Source organism: Phyllostomus hastatus, unplaced genomic scaffold (genome assembly GCF_019186645.2).
Source record: "Phyllostomus hastatus isolate PE091 unplaced genomic scaffold, TTU_PhHast_1.1 phas_contig_16, whole genome shotgun sequence".
NCBI classification, from domain to species: Eukaryota; Metazoa; Chordata; class Mammalia; order Chiroptera; family Phyllostomidae; genus Phyllostomus; species Phyllostomus hastatus.
In genome coordinates, this window is record NW_025333643.1 from 20,271,372 (window position 1) to 20,285,878 (window position 14,507).

General features: G+C 42.1%; 1 pseudogene; it reads right to left on the reverse strand.

Annotated features, from left to right (window-relative positions):
• Positions 1-2,431: 2,431 nt before the first annotated feature.
• Positions 2,432-13,749, reverse strand: LOC123814338 (annotated as a pseudogene).
• Positions 13,750-14,507: the final 758 nt, after the last annotated feature.

Consider the following 14,507-nt stretch of genomic DNA (forward strand, 5'->3'; position numbering starts at 1 on the left):
CAGGAGGGAGACTTTCACCCTCAGTCTGGTGAAGTGTTATCTCAACCAATAGTACCCCAAATCTGTCAAGGCCCAATTATTTTTAGACTGCACCTTTCTGTTGGGAACCACCCTGACTGGTATCAGGAGCTAAAACCCCCGCCTAGGCTAAGGCTAAGGGAACGCCCTTGGAACCGTAAGCCAGCAAGGAGACAAAAGCTTATCTCCCTGGCAGGAATGCTGCTTCTGCTGCTTTATTCATAACTGAACCCCAAAAAGCTTGGTCGATTAGCCAAAGACGGGTAAGATTCCCCAAGGGGGGAATGACCTAAGACAGGCATGATCACTTTGGGAGGCCCCCCAAAAGAGGGACTTGGGGTGTTACAGAACAAACAAGGGGGGCCTGGGATGATATACTATTATTGAAAGAAGGCCCCGGGTCCGTCATGTCCGCCACCCGAGGAAAGACGTCTCTCAATGCCAGAGATTCGTGAAAAGGAAAGGAAATGTTTATTTAATGCTATACAAACTTGAAGTAGTGACCTAATGTCTTTATCAAAAATCCCAAAGTCCCCCAAAACACCCACAAACAGATACAGTCCTTCCTTCCTTCCCCCTTTGCCCAGTCCAGAGTACCGTATCTCAGGGAAGGAAAACAAAGTCCATGGCTCAGACAGTCCTCTGGTTCTTAGTTAGTCCTCCTTCTCAACTGGGAGACCTCCCTGGGTTCCCGGCACCCTCAGCTGAGTCACCAGGATCTCTGCTAAAACCAGGTGGTGGTTCCCCCTTTTAAATCTGCGGGGGTCCCCGCTCTGTCCGGGCCTTGTGGTTCTCCCTTTCAGGGCTGCGGGAAGGGGAGAGTCCCCACTCTGCCAAAGTCGCGTGGTTCTCTCTGGGATGCAGGAGTCTCCACTCCATCAAAGCCGCGTGGTTCTCTTTCCTATGGCTGTGGGAAGGGAGAGCCCTCACTCTGCCAAAGCCACGTGGTTCTCTTTTTCTAATGGCCACCAAGTCTGGGTTTTAAATCCCCGCGGCCAATCTTCCTCTGCAGCCTCATTTCCGACTCCTCCCACACTGAGCTTCACATGCCGGAACTCGTATCCTTCCAGCTTTACTGGGCTGCCATCTTGAGTCTGGGCAGGTGTGGCCCCATGTCCTGGAGCCAATCTTCTCCGAGCTCCCACACAGGTGCTGTAGCTTGGGGGATCTACCCCAGTCATGTGTTGGTGGGGAAGTTACTTCCATTCCCCTGGCTCACAGATGATCACAGTTATTTAACATATCTAAGCAACCAGCCAAAGGCTATAGATATATTAAATGACCATGCCAGAGGGTAGCTGCAAGGCTGTTGCTTTGCAAAACAACTCTCAATGGCCCTGCTCCATTTGTCCCTTCCCCCAACCCACACCCTGGGCAGGGGGATGGAGACATCTTAAAATCTCCTGGACACCTTAAGTTCTGGACCCCATTTCAAATGCCCATTTGGGGTCCCCCCTCTTGGCTGCACCCTGTAACAGGGGGGCTGCAGCAAAAGGGGGTGATGGACCCTCGCTCCTCGGCTTTGACATAGCCTGAGTTCTCATCGTCTGGGAGAAAATCTCCTTATCTCTTGGTTGCCTTAGTTCCCTTGCTCCACCTAAGCCTGAAACAATGACAGGGTGGTGCAGCTCTGTGCTGAAAAAGGTGGGTTCCCTGGGTGATCAGGCCTAAGAAAGAATATGTAAATTACTGTGAAACCTTCTTTGTTTAGAATGCTCTCAGTTGAATGAGAGGGGTCCAAGGAGGAAGTTATGTTCCTCAAAGTCTTACAGCTCTTTGACCCCGACTCAAAATAGACCGGCAGAGTTCCTTGTTTTCTATGGTTCCTTACTTCCCCCTAATGAGTACTGTACTTTACCTGAATTATTATGCAAAATGAGCCCAATAAAAGCAGGTATGGATGGTAAATCAGCGTGCTCCCCACTAGGGGTGGTGGCCATTCCATCTCTACTTTCCCACAGAAACTAGTCTGTCTATGTGCATGTTTTTTCTCGTGTGTTTTTCGGCGAGCCATCCGCAGCGTTCCGTGATCACTGCTGGCTGGTGACCCACGCATCACCTTTCCCAAACAGACAGAAAGTGTTTACATGCCATGTGAGGGAATGTCCAGACTTTGCCCTCTCTCACCATTTTAACAGGAGGCACGTGTGTTCAACAAGGCTCATACTATATACCAGGCATTATCTTAGGGTTTCTACAAATATAAACTCATTGAACCCCCTAATAAACCTAGGTAGCTATTATCATTTTACAGATGAAGGAGCTGAAGCACTGAGTTTTGATTTTCCCCAAATCATACAACTGGCAGGTTTGAGAGTTCTCTGTCCTCTCTGTTCACATTGCTAATTTTGTTAATATTAAACTTTGTTGGGAAAAATAATATTACAACTCAACAAAAATAGCTGTGCACATTTCAGGCACTGTGAAAAAGAGGGTGGTACCAGCTGGGTCTTGAAGGACCATTTGGCATTCCTGAAATAGAACTCTGTGGGATGGTCTCCTTCAAAGTCACAAGAAGCTGAATCTGGCAACCTTGGTGATCAAGGAAAAGGCCAAATTCACACTTTTCAGAGAAGGAAAAAAGAAACCCTGGCCAATGGTGTGATGGGAAATCTTGGAGCCATTCCAACCCTCTGGGCTCCCAGTAAGACATTTTTGGAAATCTATCCCAGATGGAAAGTCACACTCTTCTATGGAGGATATCAATTATAGTGTCTATTTTTGTTTCATGCAAAGAATGAAATCAGAGCAAATACATAGGTACATGTTAGAGCATCAGTGGCAGACAAATCAATTAGCATGATGCTAAGACCCTAGATCACAGAAGCCTCACTCCTTGGTTCTAGTCCTATGACCATAAGTTCTACTCTTAAAACAAAGTTGCCATTTTGCCCTGGCCAGGTGGCTCAGTTGGTTGGAGCTTCATCAAGTACACCAAAAGTTTGAGGGTTCAATTCCTAGTCAGGACACATACCTAGGTTTCCAGTTCAATCCCCAGTCACGGTGTGTACAGGAAGCAACCAACTGATCTCTCTCTCTCTCTCTCTCTCTCTCTCTCTCTCTCTCTCTCTCCCCCCCCCACCCCCAGAGGGAGAGGTGTCTCTAAAATCAATAGTAAAAAGTATATCTTTGGATGGGGATTAAAAAATAAAATTTAAAAACTTGCCATCTTGAAAATGTTACTGATCATAGGTGAAATTATGAAGGTAAATCTGTCTTGGGATTCTTTATTTGCAAGGAACAAAACCCACTCAAATAACAACCATACACACATATATCATATATAAACTTACAAAAGAGAAAAAGGAAGGGTTGTATTTATCATCAATGTACAGGGACATATTATGAAATGAAAAAACAGAAAATGCAATTAACATCCACAATGTACTACAAACAGTAATGTAAAGCAAAACCAAGGTTTTGCTCTTAGGCTCTCTTGAATTGGTTTCTCATCTCTGTTTTTGTCTGCATGTAGTTTTTATTCTGTATTCTGTCTGTCATACACACATTTTTTTCACTAATAAATGTTTTGTTTCCTCTGATTGATTTAAAAATCTTTTTATCTTGCTTGATTTTTTCTTCAGCTAAACTAAAAATTTATAGTTTTTTTCCTTTAAAAAAAATTACCCTCTCTGATTCTTTTGTCAGCCTTCTTCAAGGAAATCCATGTGTTCAGTATACTTGCTTATAGTTTGGCCCTAACAAATGGATGTTTAATACAAATATCTGAGCAGCAAACAGAGCTGGCCATCCTGGAGAAAGTATAATTGAAAAGCCAAGACCATTGGGTAGCCAAAGAAAAGACCACACATTCTGAGCTCCCCAATCTGGACTGAAGGAAAGACAGCTGATAACTGGATATGCAATGTTACCAGATATTGATGGCCCTAAACCATTACTTCTGCCTGCTGCTGCCACAAATACAGTAAGAATGTAGTCTCCTTCATACTCAGCTTTAATCTTCAGAGTTTTATCTGTCCTTTATGGACAAAGGTTACCCAGAGTTCACATGGATGCCAACATTTCCACAAGCCTTCTTTAGTTTGCACAGTGACTGAGATCAGAGGTTGAGCCCATCAATTCTACAACACTGTATCAAATTTCTGGTTTTAGAAGCAACTCTACTCTTCCTGCAACCCACTCAAAATTTTCGTTTACCATCCGGAGCCTTTCCGGAGTTACATTCTTGAGGTCACAATATGATTGTCTTTCTGTTGGCTTTGATCTGATGACCAAAGTCTTCAGGAATCATTATCAATAACATCAGCAGGAACAATTTTTTTGGGTGGTGACATCAACACCGAATTCAGTCTTCATATTAACCAGTGTACAGTCCTGGGGCAATCAGGATTTCTTTAGTACTTCAAAAATAGCCTATGTATGCCCTGGCTGGGTTGGTTCAGTGGATTGAGCACTGGCCTGTGAACCAAAAGGTCCCCAGTTCAATTCTCAGTCGTCACATTCCTGGGTTAAGGGTCTGTAGTTAGGGGCGTGCAAGAGGCAAACAATCAACGTTTCTTTTGCATATTGATGTTTCTCTCCCTGCGTTTCTCGCCCCCTTCCATTCTCTCTAAAACAAATAAATAAATTAAATATTTTTTAAAATAGCCTGTATTGCATGACTCATGATATCCCCTTCAGTTTGGCCTACAAGTTCAGAAAAACAAAATTTTGCAGCAATGTGCTCCTCGTCAGACCATTGTGGATCATTTTTGGCACCACCCTTGAAAATATCACCACTTTAGGTGGTTAAAACTTGTATCCTTCTTTAACACTAGGAAAGAACCAGTTGCTATTCTTCCATAAACCCATTCTTAGAATAATTTCACATTTAGGTACAATGAATGCTGTCTCCTCACATTTTCTGGTGAAAATAGTTTTCATACCTGCTTCATGTAGCAACTGAAAAATACAGCTGGTAATTTCATTTGAAATTACAGCTTTTCCTTCTCTCTACATTGGTTATGATTTGTTCTGGCTTCATCTCCTGTTGTAACCTCTCCCTTGGACTGAAAGAGAACTTTTCCTGGGCTATCTAACAATGCATAACCTTCTTTTATTTTATCCTCATAGGTTTTTACAAATGTTCAGTACCTCTGCTGTCATGATTATCCTGACTAAACTAGGACCTCTCTCTGTCATTTCTATCTCTGTCCCTACATGTCTTTTATCTCTCTTAATCCGTTTTCTCCACTTCTTGGCACAAGAGCAAACACAAAGTCCCCATTGCTGACTTTACTTCTCTTTAAATGCTCAACAGGCACAATGTAGCTCTCAGAAGCCCAAATTCAATTCCAAGGACAGGGAATCTGATTGGCTGGAATTTAGTAGGGATTACACTTGATCTAATTGTCTGTGGTCAGGGTGGCAAGTCACATGCCCAATCAGCAAGGACCATGGGAATTACCTCTGCAAAGTATGTGGACATATTCACAGAGAAATGATTAACAGAGAAAATTGTAAAAATTTCTAATACAAAATTCATAATTTGGACTAGAAGGGTAGTTATTTGCTTCTCAAGTATAGGCTCAGCAAAAGTGTCTTGATAGAATAATCTCATTTGTTACTCCAAGTGGAATCTTTCTTGTATTGTCACTGTATAAAAAGAGCTAACCTAAGCCTCCCTGTGAAGTTTTCCTATGATTAAATACAGTGAAGATATTCCTATATAAGAACTATGAGCACCCTTGCAATTTGGTGTGCATGACAGAAACATACCCAGTCCTAGTCCCTTTAATTTTCTTTATTTTAGCATCTAAAAATGGGTCCAAGTAAGAGATCAGGATTTGTGTTTTAAATAGTCCTTTATAAGAAATGAGGAAAGGGCTGGAAGAAAACCAATAGGAGTCCAGCTCATCAGCTAACTTTGACATTGGCAGAGCTGATGAAAGCTCATGGGGAACCAGACCTTGGGCAACGGCAAACAGTGACCCAGAGAATTCAGGCCTGAAAAATATATTGTGCCAGTCTCCTTTCCTCTAATTTCAATCTAGGACATGCAGATTCATATTCCTCATTGATACCTTGATAGAGTATGATTTTTAAATTATCAAATTCTGGAGGTGGGAAGGTGTAAAGCAGGAACTCAGCATGTTTTCCACTTCAGCACACTTAGGAAACACCAAACATTCCTGCTACAAGCTTTCAATATTTTACTCACATTCTGAATCTAAGAACAATGAATATAAGATTTTTCATACTCATTTGGTGACAAAACACAAATATACTAGTTTACCACGAGAAATATAATCAATAATATCATAATAACTATAAATAGTGTCAGGAGGGTACTAGATTTATTAGGGTAATCACTTTATAAGTTATACCAATGTCTAATCACTGTGTTGTATACCTACAACTAATATAATATTGTATGTCAACTATAACTGAAAATTTTTTTAAAATATTTTTTAAAAATGAAGTAGATCTATATACATGTCTCATATCCATTCTAATTTGTCTAAATATAGACAAATTATAATCATTTTTATTAACACTGCTCCTAATAAAGTATCTACTATACTCAAGTATTGCCATATGGTCTTTTACTTAGTTAAGTAAACAACTTTACAATTTCTATTATTATCTTTATCTTACAAAAGAGAACACAATTTAGAGAAGTCAAGTGACTTACTCAGAGTCACATAGCAATAAATGGCAGATATAACCCAGAATTCCACCCCATGCCTATTTCGTACCATAGTCTGGCTTCTTTCTGTGATGACACAGATGGATGTAAAACTCCCAAAAGACAGCTTCTCCATTGTTTAAGGTTTTTATCTTAGTACAATCAATTAGTCTCCAAAATAAGGAGGAAGAAGACAAAGAAAAGGTGAAGAAAGCAGGAGAAGAAAAAGCAGCAGCATTTCATATGTCGAGAACCCAAAATGAATCAAGAGATGGGTGCGGGGGGCGGGGGGGATGACAGTGACAATATAACATATTTTCCTTGTCTCTCTTTGTCATTTATTTTACATTTTCCAGAGAGTTTTTCTTTTGAAGGAAGGAAATAGAATTTTTAAACCTGTGTGTCCTATAGCCATGGTTTCTCTTAGAGTGATAGAGTATGGTTTCACTTAGAGTGAAAATTGCAGGAAGGGGGCCGGGGAAGAAGGGGAAAGTGGGCAGTGGAGCCACTAAATGGGGACTGGCATGTGCTGGGGGGAGTGGCAGAAATGCTGATGGAGGTCAGAATCCTAAGCTTTTCCCAACTCAGCCTCTGCTGTGGTCCCCATGGGTTCCCAAATTCTTCCTTACTCAGTAAAATTGGTCACTGCCACAAGATGTTCCCCAAATCCCCTCATTTCAATACACTTTTGTGTAAACCAAGATTTTTTCCAATATTTTTTAAAAGAAAATGATAAGAAGATACCAATGAGCATATGAACAAATTTTAATCCTTTCAAAACTTGTCCCTTCTACTCCCCTTTGCTACCTTTTGACTTTGGCTGTCTATGGCATCAGCAGAAGGGGTCCTGGAGGATAAAAGAGAGAGACAGAGAAAAAGAGAAGGAGGAGGAGGAGAGGAAGAAGAGGAAGAAGAGGAAGAAGAAGAAGAAGAAGGAAGAGGAGGAGGAGGAGGGGGAAGAGGGGGAGGAAGAGGAGGGAGAGGAGGAGAAGAAGGAGGAGGAGAAGGAGGAGAAGAAGAAGGGGGAGGAGAAGAAGAAGAAGGAGGAGGAGGAGAAGAAGAAGGAGGAGAAGCAAAAGAAAGAGGAGGAAAAGGAATAGAGGGAGAGCTGATAACTTCTCAATACTCTTTAGATTAAAATCATGAAGATATGCTGATTTTCTGGCAGTTCTAGGTGTTTTTAAAATTTTAAGTTATATGTGTTCTTTCTCATGGTTATGCAATGAGGTTAAGCATGTCTTCCTATGTCATGCCTCTATATTGACCCAAAGACCCCACACACAAGAAACCACAAAGCAGTGAAGCAGGTTGCCACCCCACCCCCAGTGAATACCCAAGGCTCTGTCCCATACGACTTAACAGGTGCACTAAAACAGGGAATCAAAGTGTCTCTACCTAGTACACAGACACAGGGAAGCTGCCAAAATGAGGAGACAAAAGAAATACTGCCCAAATGAAGAAACAGAACAGAACAGATCACCAGGAAAACTGATGTGGAGATAGCAAACCTATCATATGCAGAGTTCAAAACACTGGTGTTCAGAATGCCCAAAGATCTTGTTGAATACGGCAAAAGCATAAGGGAAGAAATGAAGGCTATACTAAGGGAAATAAAGAAAAATACACAGGAAACCAACAGTGAAGGGAAGGAAACTGTATTCAAATCAATAATTTGGAACATAAGGAAGAAATACATTCAACCAGAACAAAATGAAGAAATAAGAATTCAAAAAAATGAACAACAAAAAAAAGAGTTTAAGAAGACCCTGGGACATCTCCAAAAGGGTCGATAACCAAATCATAGGGATGCCAGAAGGAGAAGAGGAAGAGCAAAACATTGAAAACTTATTCAAAAAAATAATGAAAGAAAACATCCCTAGTTTAGCAAAGGAAAGAAACATACAATTCCAGGAGGCACAAGGAATCCCAAACAAGTTGGACTCAAAAAAGCCCACACCAAAACATATCATAATTAAAATGTCAAATGTTAAAAATATTTTTAATATATTTTATTGATTATGCTATTACAATTGTTCCATTTCCCCCCTTCATTCCCTTCCACACCCTCTCCCACCCACATTCCCCCCTTTTAGTTCATATCCATGTGTCATAAGTTCTTTAGCTTCTACATTTCCCATACCATTCTTGCCCTTCCCCTGTCTATTTTCTACCTAGCATCTATGCTACTTATTCTCTATACCTTTTACCCCTCTCTCCTCCTCCCACTCCCTTGTTCCTAACTCTCCATGTGATCTCCATTTCTGTGGTTCTGTTCCTGTTCTAGTTGTTTGCTTAGTTTGTTTGTTTGTTTTTTTTGAAATTTAGATACGGTTATTAATAATTGTAAATTTGCTGTCATTTTACTATACCTGTTTTTTATCTTCCTTTTCTTAGATAAGTCCCTTTAACATTTCATAAAATAAGGGCTTGGTGATGGTAAACTCCTTTAACTTGACCTTATCTGGGAAGCACTTGATCTGCTCTTCCATTCCGAATGAAAGCTTTGCTGGACAGAGCAATCTTGGATGTAGGTCCTTGTCTTTGATGACTTGGAATACTTCTTTCCAGCCCCTTCTTGCCTATAAGATTTCTTTTGAGAAATTGGCTGACAGTCTGATGGGAACTCCTTTGTAGGTGACTATTTCCTTATCTCTTGCTGCTTCTAGGATTCTCTCCTTAATTTTAATCTTGGGTAATGTAATTATGAGGTTTCTTGGTGTGCTCCTCCTTGGGTCCAACTTTTTTGGGACTCTCTGAGCTTCCTGGACTTCCTGGAAGTCTATTTCCCTTGCCAGATTGGGGAAGTTCTCCTTTATTATTCGTTCATATAACTTTTCCACTTGTTGCTCTTCCTCTTCCCCTTCTGGTACCCCTATAATTTGGATGTTGGAATGTTTAATGATGTCCTGGAGGTTCCCAAGCCTCTCCTCATTCTCCTGAATTCTTATTTCTTCATTCTTTTTTGTTTGGTTGTTTCTTTCATCCTTCTGGTCCACTCCATTGATTTGAGACCCAGTTTCTTTTCCATCACTACTGGTTCCCTATACATTTTCCTTCATTTCACTTAGCATAGCCTTCACTTTTTCATCTAATTTGTGACCAAATTCAACCAATTCTGTGAGCATCCTGATCACCAGTGCTTTGCATTGTGCATCTGATAGGCTGGCTATCTCTTCATCGCTCTGGAGCTTTGATGTGTTCTTCCATTTGAGCCTTTTTTATTTTTTTGATCTTGCTGCATATGTTACATAGTGAAGAGCAGAGCCTTAGGTGTTCACCAGGGCAGGGCAACCCAGTGGCTGGGTTGTGACACTGTATGTGGGGGAAGGGTCAGAGAGGGAACAATAGCGCTTGCTCCACTATCTGTCAGATTTCAGTCACTTCTGCCCCTTCCTCCAAGCAAACTGGGCCTTTCTGGTGTTGATTCCCATATGGGAGGGCTTGTGCATGCTCTAGCACATTTGTGCTCTCCCACAAACTCTCCTGTGAGGCTGGGAGTCTCTCCTGGCACCTTAACCCCCACAGATGTTTTCAGTTGGTGTTTTGAGGCTTTATTTCCCTACACTGGAGCCCTGGGTTGTGCGGTCTATCTCACTCCCCAGTTTCACCTGATTTATCTGCATGCAATTGTGTGACCACCTGGTCAGCCAGCCACCTTGTGCACCTTGCTTGGTCTGCCCACTGCCACCCCATGTCCAGAGTCTGCCAGCTGTCACCTGTGCATCCAGGATCCACCTGCTGCTGTCTTGTGCACCTAGCTCTATCTGCTCCTGCCTTGCATGCCCAGAATCCACAAGCCCCCACTGTTTTTTGCTGTGACCCCTCTCCTACTGGCCACATGACTTCACCCCTCCTACCGGTCTGGATGAATGTGTCTATTTTAACTCCTTAGCTGTCGGACTTCCATACAGTTCAATCTTCTGTCAGTTCTGGTTGGTTTTTCTTTTTTGCTTCTAAATTTTTGTTGTCCTTGTTTTGGTTGTATGAAGAGGCACAGTGTGTCTACCTACACCTCCATCTAGGCCAGAAGTCCTAAATAGAGATTCTTAAAAGCAACAAGAGAAAAGCAAAGAGTTACCTATAAAGAAGTTCACATAAGACTATCAGCTGATTTCTCAAAAGAAACTTTGCAGGCAAGAAGGGATTGGCAAGAAGTATACAAAGTGACAAAAAGCAAGGACCTACAACCTAGATTACTCTATCTAGCAAAGCTATTATTTAGAATGGAAGGGCAGATAAAATGCTTCCTAGATAAGGTAAAGCTAAAGGATTTCATCATCATCAAGCCCTTATTGTATGAAATATTAAAAGGCTTTAGTTAAGAAAAAAGAAGGTCAAAACCATGAATAGTAGAAGGGGAAAAAGATGGCAGAGGAGTAAATGAAAGTCATACAAACCTCCTCCCAGGAACAATCTGGAATTACAACTATATTGTGGAGAAGTCACCTGAAACAAACAACTGAGCAATAGCAAGAGAGAAGCCTTATAACCTCAGATAGGGAAAAGAATCAGCTTCAGCACAACCTGTCTGGTAAGAAGCGTGATAGAGACTTGAGAGGGCTGGCTGGGTGCCCACAGGCAGCTGTGCCAGAGGGACAGTTAAGCATCCAGTTGGATCCCCCTGAGAAGAATGGGGTCTAAACCTTAAACTGGCATTCCCAGCCTAGAGCACCACAGCCCCAAAAGTACTCAGATGAAAAACAGTGGTGAAAAGTGGCAGGGTTGTTATCTGCCAGAAGTGGCTGAAGATGCAAAGAGCCATTTCAAGCGCCAGCACAGAAATTTTCATTTGCAGCCATATATCCAGGGCTCTGGCAAAGGTGGGGAAAGAGCAGTCTAGAGATGACTAAGGAGAGACTGGAGACAGAAACTTTGGGGAGAGACCTGGGTGAGTAGACACTGGGTTCCCAATGCTGAGTCATCTCCCATACAGCAGCAGCCATCCTGCTCAGGCAGACCACTCCCCTCCAAGCAGTAGCAGCCTGAGAAAAAACAATAGCCCTAACTCCAGGAGGGACTCTGCCCTGGCTCTGAGGTGCTTAAACATGACTGCTGAGTGCAGAGTGACTAGATTAACAACCAAAGCAGACAGCCACAGATAGTAGATCCCTGGCAAAGCGGGGGCAGAGTGGACTAGAAACACTTGAGGAGAGACTGGGGATGGAGGTTTTGGGGAGAGAACTGAGACAGTAGCTGCCAGGATCCTGGTGCTGAGTCATCACCCATATGGCAACAGCCATCCTGCTCAGGCAGACCCCTCCATTATAAGCAGTAGCAGCCTGAGGGTAAACAATAGCCCTGACACGAGGAGGGATTCTTCCCTGCCCTACTGTGCTTAAACCTGATTGCTGAGTGCAGAGTGACTAGATTAACTGAAGGAGACAGCCACAGAGAGGAGATCCCCAGAAGTCTCCAACTGGTTACCTAAGGTTAGACAAGGTCAACATCTGACATCACTAATGGCAGATTCAGACAGAAAAAGACAATAATAAATACTAGAGGCTACTAGATGAAATCCACTGTGGTGTTCTCCATGATTTGTGATATTTTCTTTCCTGCATAGCTTTTTAACATTCATTTTTTGTCCAGCAAGTTTGTGCATATTAAGTCACTAGATTCTGTACTAAGTTTCTTTCAATTCTCATATTTTACTCCTCCCTTCTTTTATCCCATTTTACCTTCTTCTTTCCTCTCATTATTTTCATTTGAAATCTTGTTTACTCTCTTGCTACAACTAGTTTCCATTCTTCACTCTTACTATTTCATCCCCATCCAGACACACAAAACCAATTTGCTAGTCAATGGTCATCTCATATCTTTTTCCCAACTCTTAATATACCCACATTCTCTCTCTACCTTTAGCAATCCTTGTTTGTTGGTTCTGGGTATGGTAGTTGTTATTAAATTTTTTTTCAATTTTATCTATAGATCACTAATTTTCTGTCTCAAATATCAAATATTAGTGGTCCCCCTTCTATTTTTTACCTGAAATTTTTAATTTTGCCCTGTTTTTTCTTTTTTCTTCTATTTATGTTTCATCTAGTCCTTTTATTTTTCTTTATTCTCCTCTCTATTCTTTTTTCTTTTACCTGTCAATTCAAATTTTAATTTTTCCCTGTCTCAGCCTGGTTTTTGTTCCTCACTCTTAGTATTCCCTCTCCCTCTATCACTTCAAAATCATTACCTATTCCCCTAGACATCTCTTAGCTTTTATTTGTTTCTTTTTCCCCTCTTATTCCCATACCACCTATATTAATTTTAGCTCATTTGTTGTCATAGTGCTGTGATGGATCTTTCTCTCTAATTTGGCTCTTATATTTCTATTATTTAGTTTCTTTTTCTCTCTCACTTTATTTTATTTTATGTCATTTTAATTTCTGTTTAAAACTAATACTATAGGGTGGAGGGAAGATGGCGGCTTTACTCTAGGCAGTGTTTTTCTCGGCTTCTGTGAAGAGGGGGGAAACTTGCAGATTGGTGGAGAGGCAGAGCAAGTGGGCTGGGTTGCCGAATCACTTTTGAAAGCAGGACATCAGAAATTATTGCACTCACTGGAAAACCAGACAGTAAGGAGTCTGATACAGGACAAAAGGGGCCCAGGGATCAGCGCAGAGCCTGGGGGTGTGCAGACCCCAGGCCCGCCCATGCAATGGGCTCTGCCCCAGGGCTCCAGGGAGAGGGAAGCCGCTGCTCCCTCCCTCCCCCAAATATGGGGGTGAGCAACTCCAGGGGAGAACAGGTTGCTAGAAGGAACAGATTGGCCAGTTGGACTGAGAAAAAATCGCCCAGGGAATATGAACACCCACCCAGAGACCAAGGAGAAGTGAGAGCCTCTAGCCGACAGGACCAGGGGCATCTCTAGCCCGGTGGAAGTGCAGATTGGTGGAGAGCACGAGCCAGCCACGCTCGGCTCGCACCCCATAGGGAGGCCGGAATCGCGCGCTGCGATCCCGGGAGAGACGTGGTGCTGGTGCATAACTGCAGTGGTGGCTCAGAGATTTCCAGCCAGCCTGACCGGGGGAGCCGCAAAAGGCGCCAACACCCGCTCGGAGTGCAGTTCGGCGGGGAACACGGAGCTGGAAATGGCTGGGCTCGCGCACCATCGTCAGGAAGACTGATTCTCACATGCCAGTGTTCAGGAGTGCCCAGGGTACCTAACAGACTTGCTGAGATCTGGCTGGGAGAGAGAGAAGCATTTCAAAGGCCCCTCAGCCAGCTGAAGCCAGCAAGATCAGAAAAACTGGTCTGGCCAGTTAGAAACCAACAAGAGTGTTTTTTTTGTTGGTTTGTGTGTTTGTTTGTTTGTTTTGGTTTTGTTTGGTTTCTCTAGCTGTTGTTTGTTGATTGATTTTATCTTGTGTTTTATGTGACTTTTTCTTCAATTCTTATTATTTTTATCTCACAATTCCTTATGCTTCTCTTCCTTTCAACCTAATATTATTCTTTCCACTCCAAATTTATCTCTCCTGCACTACATCTTCTGATTTTCTTTCCTTTTTTTTAATCTTGCAAGTTACTGTAAATTTGTATTATCTTTTTCTCGATTTTCTGACATTTTTTATTTTAATAATATTTTGGTATTCTTTTTCTTTCTGTATACTCTTCTTTGCTTGGCTGTTTATACTGTCATTTGATACGTTCCCACTGGTATCTCAGTCACAAGGTGTTGATAAGTTACTATCCTTCATCTGTGTTCCATTAATACACCTCTCAAGGTTCTATACTCTTTATTCTTGTTATCTAGACCTCATCGATTCTGCCACAAGACTGTCACTTTACTATTACTGCTAGTAAGACCTAGTCTATAAAATTGAAAATGCTTCTCAATACCCGCACCTGATCTCAGCCCACTTTGCAATTT